Source organism: Periophthalmus magnuspinnatus, chromosome 17 (genome assembly GCF_009829125.3).
Source record: "Periophthalmus magnuspinnatus isolate fPerMag1 chromosome 17, fPerMag1.2.pri, whole genome shotgun sequence".
Taxonomy (NCBI): Eukaryota; Metazoa; Chordata; class Actinopteri; order Gobiiformes; family Gobiidae; genus Periophthalmus; species Periophthalmus magnuspinnatus.
The window spans coordinates 11,190,439-11,198,356 of NC_047142.1; positions in this window are offsets into that span (position 1 = coordinate 11,190,439).

Sequence of the window (7,918 nt, forward strand, 5' to 3'; positions counted from 1 at the left end):
CTGGTGTTGTTGGGTAAGACACGTCACCCACCTCAAATCTGCCATTTTCCCCATGACTAACTCTCATCTTATGTGTGACTGGTGGAGGTTAAAGAGGCTGTATCCTCATCTCTATCAAATAGTCCCACCTGTGCAGCTGTGGCAACAACATAAATAGTAGTGGGTAGTGAATAGGTCACGTTCACGTCCATAACTGCAGATGGAGGGCAGGAGGGTATAAAACTCTACAGGAGATTCAGTGTTTTTGAAAGAAATATCCCAACTTATGAACCACAGATGTTGAATCCTATAATTATTTATTTAGGACTGACTCCACCAACTTGTCATATTAATCTTACAGCTACAGCTATATCTTCGGGGTTTGAATAATGACACCACTTTCTGAAGCTGCTGTGAAAACATAATTTCACTTCTGTTTATTTAAGCAGACAAACTTTTTGCCAGTTTTTGTTTTGTGTGGATAGGCCCAGTAATTACAGATATTAACCATAAACAGGTCAATAAGTCTGCAAACTCACAGTTACACAGCAGAATTCTGACCTTTCCCCCGGCTGAGTTTACATAGATTTTAAATGTTATGATTAAAAACTTGTGTTAAAAACTTACTATTGATATGATAACTTCCATTTCTATAGTTCACAATATTATCTGTTGCAACATTCACCACCATTTGCCAATTTTGCTTTAATTTTCATGACTATTTACATTTCACTAAAGGTTTCAAGACTATGAATGAATATATATGGAGTGTAGCAAACAAAAACTAGACTCAAAATAACTAAAAACTTGTATTAGATTTTAAAAAAAATAGATACCCTTTGTTTTGATCACTGTTTTTTTTTTTTTTTTTTTTTTTTGCAGCTGTCAAGTGAAAATGGCAGTAGCTCAATTGGTTGAATGGTTGTGGTTCAAATCCCAATCTCAAAAAAAAAAAAAAAAAAAAAAAAAAAACTCCCATAGATGAATACTGCTGTTGTGTCCTTGGGCAAGACACATAACCCACTACACCCCCAGTGTCTAAAATGTGGAAAGCATTAAAGATAAAAGGAAAAAAACATTTGGATGAGAAGGTATGTCCAAACTTGGTAATGTATATCTGCCCTTTATAACTGGTGCCTTGTCTCCCACTTAAACCCCTTGATCCTTGTTTCTAACCCTCTGTTCAGATGTGCAGTGATGGCTCATTATACTAAACACCACAAATACATTTTTGCCCTTTTTACCATTACCTCCTCATTACCTCCTTCTTTGTCACCCCACAGGTCATAGGATACTCTGGGGGTATTACCCAGAAGTGTGGGTGTATGGGGATTCGCTCAGTTAAACAAAGCCCATTAAAGGTTTTTTAGGGCAGGAGGAGGAGAGTGGGGGATTGTGATGTGATCAATTGCTCTAGTGGTTTCAGTTAGACAAATACTATAATTAGCCATCAGCATGAGCCTAAAGGATACCTCCAGGCAATGACAGCTAATAAAGCAAGAGGCATCCACCCACTCAGAAGTGCATATGACACTACTCATTACACTCAGGCATAATTAACATCATTATATTTAAGAGTTTATTAAGAATCTTGCCTAATTTATTCTTTTTTATTTTTTTATTTTGATGATGTTTATAATTTTATCTCCTGGTTGGACACAGGCAGCAGATAGGACATACGTCTATAACTGTTACCTAGCAACCATAATGTTAACAAGGGCCAAAAGTTGTCTAAATTACAGAGTAGTACTGATTAGACTAATAGAAATGGATGATAACACATATTTTCACACATATATTCTGTCACATACTATCTTACCAAACAAAGTACTATACTGTAAAGCAGGGGTGTCAAACTCAAATACACAGTGGGCCAAAATTTTAAATTGAACAAAGCCGCGGGCCAAGGTTGAACAAATGGACCTGTTAATATGGAACCAAACAAGTTTTGATTTAACAATGAATATTGAACAAGCAAGGCTTATATAACTGTAAAGTGCAGGCATGCAAAATCGAGTTGCTAATAATACTAATAGTAGTAATAATAATAAAACATATCAATGGCATATTCAATAAGATTTAAATAAAAATTGAATGCCTCCTTTCTGTTTGCAGCCTTCTGAGGTAAATGTGAAAATTAGCTTCTTACACAGGCTAATAAATTTGAAAATAAAATAACATAACAACTATGAATAAATAAACCATTCAGGCCTTGGAGTAGCAAGAAAAAGTGCATAGAAAATGTATTTACTGCTCATTTTGTGACACACTGATCTACTCTGATGTGCCCAAGCCAGATACCTGGCATCTTTTCTTGGATGCCAATTCATCAATGTCGGGGCTCAGGGTTTGAGCTGAAGAATCCTTCATTATCGAACAAAGGTGTTCTTCAGTTAGACGTCTCCTGTGAGACGTTTTCGTCATCTTCATTGAGGAGAAAAGTTGCTCACATAGGTAAGTGCTACCAAACATGGAGAGCAATTGAGCAACTTCGGTGCAGAGCTGAGGCATCATGTCAGGGATGAACTGTGGAAACTGTGTGGCCCCAACAGCATCAAACTTTGACTTCAGCGTTTCATCACACTGGAGTTCAATCAGCTCCATTTGGAGGTTGGTCTGCCTCTGTCCTAATTGACGCGCCAAAACAACAGCAGAGCATTATGGGATTTGTAGTATAAGCGGTGAATGTGGTGTTACATCGTTACACCACATTCGTCGTTACAAGTAAATATTATATATATATATATATATATATATATATATATATATATATATATATATATATATATATATATATATATATATATATATATATATGACATTAAAATCAAAAACAGAAATCATTTCAAATAATCAACATAGAATTAACATTAAAGGAGAAAAGTGCAGAATAAAAAACTTTCAGTCATATGCGCAGATAAACAGAACTGTTTTGAGCCTGGACCCTGGATACACAAGCAGAGCTCCTTTAAAGTCTATTCTCTGAGCCACAGGAGCCAGTGCAGAGACCTGAGCACAGGACGCATGTACTCATACTTCCTGGTTCTAGTCAGGACCTGAGCAGCAGTGTTCTGGATATACTGCAGCTGTGTTAACCCTTGTTTAGAGAGGACAGTGAGCAGGCTGTTACAGTAGTCTAATGTACTGGAGACAAATAAGTCTCCCCAAGATAAGTCTCTCCAAGTCTGGTTTTGACAGTATACCTTTGATTTTTGCAATGTTTGTTTTTTAGATGGTAAAAAGCTGCAGATGTTGTTGATTTGATGTGGCTGTAATTAGAGACAAAAAAAAAAAGTCACACGCACTGCAAGAGCTGTGTTTTCTTTTTTTTCTCACTAATTCTGTGCAGTTCAAAGACAAAATTACATGATGAAGTACTATCATGTATTCCTGTGACTTTAGAAAAGTAACTGTATTCTGAATACCATCGAATAAAAAAGTAACTGGACCGGAATACATGTACTCTAAATTAGAATTCAGAATACATATTCTCAGTACAAATATTCAGTACCCAACACTGAATGTGGGAACAGTAACACTCAGAACCCGCCATAGCTGATCTCTATTCAATTTTGCAATATACAGTGCGGCTGTTAACAACTGTGATATTGATATTGTTGTGATATTTTAATAGACCTTTTTTACTCAGCAACAATAAAACTAAAACATTACATGCTTTCAGTGGCTCTGTGTAATGTAATGTCTATGAGTCCCACGAAAATCAAGTGGAGCTGAAGTTAAATGGGGGTAAATTGGGTGACAGTAGAGTGTTTGCCCACTCATCTGAAGGTTGGCGGTTTGAATTCCACTCTTGACATAAACATCATTATTTGAGCGGAATCCACTGACCCACGGGTTGGCGGTGTGATTCCAGCTTCCAGAAATGAATGCTGTAGTTTTGTCCTTGGGCAAGACACTTCGCCCACAGTGTTTGCGTACACTGGTGTACGAATGTGTCTGTGAATGCATATGTGAATGTGTGAGTGGTTCCTTGATGTAAAGCGCTTTGAGTACCTTGAAATTGGAAAAGCGCTGTATAAAAATGTGACAATTTTCCACGAACACAACCATTTAAACACATTCGAGGAAAATATCACCGAAGGACACTAACTCTGTATTTAGAAAGGCTGCGTCTTTGTGTGTCTTTGACTTAACAATGAATGTCTGTCAGATAGAGATACTTTTGAGATATTTTGTGTAGCCCTAATTTCTTCCTCTTTCATAAACTCCTCAAGCCCAAGAACACCAACCTCCTCCATTATCCGTGTGTGTCTCATAACATCATGTGGACCAAAATATCGACTCTTGAAACTCCAAGGTACTTCAGTTTGATGGCAACAATGGTACATGTCCATTAGTGCCTGCTTTAACAGATAAACACGAAATTTTTTATGACATAAGCAGCACTTTTGTAAAAGCCCTGCTGGGAGAAGTGTGTACTAAAGTAAATAAGAAAAAATAATATACAAAAATGTTCCTTCTTAAAGGCGCTGTACCTGATTTTTACTGTCCTAAAAACGTGAAAAACAGAACTGATTTGGGTGCTGGCGTTTTAAACAGTTTGCAGTGGTTCAAAGTTATTCCTCACTTACCTTATGCATTCCGAACATCCTAATTATTCACCTTGATGAGTTTAGAAGCGCTTTTTGCAACTCCTAGAGACCAGAGTGAGGTTTTGCTGTCGCTGTAATGCTAACAACAACTAGCATGCAAACCGTGCACTTCCAGAATGAACATTTTTTAACCTCAAGAACCGGTTATACAATATATCTGTATAGAAGCAAAACAACATTTACTTAAATACATGGGGGAAGGGAAATCAGGTGCGGGGATTATGAATAAATTCTTCGATGTTCCAAAGTTACGCTCAACCTCTTTGTACAGACGAGTCATTGTTTTATGTAGAGATGCTGTAGTCTGATAGTGCTGGGACTAACAATATCAAGTTACAGTACACTTTGTTGTTCTAGTTGCGAAATTTGTCCTCTGAATTTGACCCATCCTTCATTACCATCGAGGCAGCTTGTTGCAGTAAATTTGTAAGGGACTACTTCAAACACTGCCAAAGTACTTCACATGCTTGTTATTCAATGATGCCAAAGCACTTAATACCAGATCGCATGACTGAATAAGGCTATGGACTAGCTGCACCAAAACTGAAACGGGAAAAAGGTTCTGCTGTTCTGCTTCACAAAAATGTAATGCACTCCAAGGAAAAGAAAAACTGGATGCTGAGGTGACACAATCGCAATTTAATAAACAAACTTTTATACGCACACCTGCATCTGTTTTTAATGTTTTATGTGGACTTGTATACTTGTTTGTTTTGTATGATGATCAGGACTACTTTAGCTGGAGGGATTTACCGACGCCGGATGTTTTGGACGACATGGAGAACAGATACAAACACAGTTAGAACATGCAAACCACTCTGCACCGTGAATGTGTGTCTGGTCCTATTCTTCATAACAGGGACTTTTCCAAATGGGCATGAATAAAAAGTAGCAGAAGTTTGTGTTTGAAACCTTTCCACGTAAAATACTGTTAAATAACAGTATTTACGGTAGTGCACTCTGGGACACTACTGTTATGAAAACTAAGACCCAGTACGTCAGGGATGTCCAGTACATTAACACCTTTGTCTCCTCAAGATCTGTGTTGACAGTAAACACTGTGCTCTGAAGTGGTAAACACTGTCCTCTGAAGTGGTTTGGTCATGTGACTCTTCCCAAATCAAATACATCACCTGTGCTCTTTACAAAAGAAATAGTATGTACTGGCACAGGGTTTGAGTGTTTTTTTCCCAATGGGTTTAAAAATTAAGAAGAACCAGAAAGTTTAAAAAAGTACCAGAGTATTTTCCAGAGTATAAGTCGCACTGGAGTATAAGTCGCACCAGCCAAAAAACGCTTAATAATGATGAAAAAAACATATATTTAACATATAAATTGCATCCGAGTATAAGTCGCACCCCCGGTCAAACTAGGAAAAAAAGTGCGACTTAGTCTGGAAAATACGGTAATCAAAAGTGTGAAAACCTTATCTTTGTTTCATTTGTCCTTATTAAATGTGTTTTGATCTGCTTTGGGGTCTTAACATAATGAAAGTGCACCGTAGAATAAATGGGGCACTATTTCTGGACTCATTAAACTGGCTGTGTGTCTTAAAAAGCATATTATGCATTCATGTGGCGTTAACTTCCTTTTAAATATGCATTTGGCCACTTTGGGATTCGTCTTTCACATTTTGTAGCTTAAATAATGTCTGCGTTTGGAAAAGACTTGATTGTGAACACAGTTTGAGCACAGAATGAGTCCGGTGATGGTTTATGCGCAAGAGAAATCTAGAGTTTTACCTATGAAGCAACAATCTGAGCAAAATGTGAACAGAGCATCTTGATCATTGGATTGATTAAACAAGAATGAAACTAAACACAACTTCGGGTATGTTTTTGATGAGAGGACAACAATAAAACATGGTTTAAATGTCAAAAAAGTTAAATTTCGACCAAAAGCAGTGGATGATATTTGCAGACGGAATAGTTTAAATGGAGCTGAAACAGGAGAAGCCGTAAAGCGCGTTATTGGAGGCAAAAGGCCCATTATGAGTGGTGTTAATCTAGGCTTGACCTTTCAGCATGTCCTTAAGTGGAAGATGTGTGTGCCTAGCGAGCTCTGGGGTTTCATTTGGTTCACATTAGCCAGGCCAAGGTCCGACAGTTATTGTGTTTTTGTGGCAAGGCAAAAGTTATATCCTGGTGCCCAAATGCTCATATATGCTCATTTAAAATTCTATTTGTGTTTCCATTTTGCTTTATCATAGTTTAATATGTCAACATGTTTACAAGACACGAAAAAGCAATATTTTCTGTATTTACTGTATGCAAGCATTTTAAATACCATTACTACAATCACAGCTGAACCTGTGTTGCACTACCACTGATTCATAATTGTCTGCAGACGCTGGGGTTTAGATAGTGACCATTCAGATCAGAGAGAGTCATTTTAGGTTTTAACCAACTGGATTTCAGCGTTGAATCTGGCAACACAAATGAGAGACTCATGATGCTTATTCTGCTTTCTGATTGAATAATCGTGTTGAAAACCAAAACACCAAATTGGAACATAAACCATTCGTCCATCATGTCTAATGTTTTGTAATTATGACTAAATCAGCATTATAATTGTGACCAGTAAGCACAATATTTGATTTGAAAATGCTGACCTCATTTATTTAAAAAAAATAAAATAAAAAATCTGTCTATGGAGCTTATGGAGCTGTGAATTTTCATTTTGTTTAATATTTATTGGCTTTGATTTTTTCTGCAATGAGAATGTGAAATATTAATGACATCTGAATATTTATAAAGAATGAGGAATGGCAAAAGACAAAATTTAAATCTGTCAACTGGACAAATCGTTGTAGGAGAGAAGACATTTCGCTGCTCATCCAAGCCGCTTCTTCAGTTCTGGTCAGATTACTAGTGGACACTGCCTTATATCTAATGTCCACCAACAATCTGACCAGAACTGAAGAAGCGGCTTGGGTGAGCAGCGAAACATCTAAACTCCTATTACAATTTTGGCTTTTGCTATGGATCAGGCCTGGACGACTGAGAGATTACACAAACAATGATGAGAAATGTGTTTTATAAGTGATCATAAACTGCACTCATATAGAGCATACTGTTTGCCAATCATAACCATTGTGCAATTTTTGGCCTCGTTTACAGTACAGGTAAGGAATTACTAGGAACGGAAGTAATATAATAGATTTTTAGTTATGTCTTAAATATAATAATGTCAACTATGTTTTGGTAAAATGAATAGTCTGAATGAATTGCACTTAAAGGCACCAGAACCCTGTCAGAACTGAAGAAGCTACTCGGACGAGAGTCAAAATGTATTCACTCTTAAACTTTTGTCCAGCTTCTTTTACT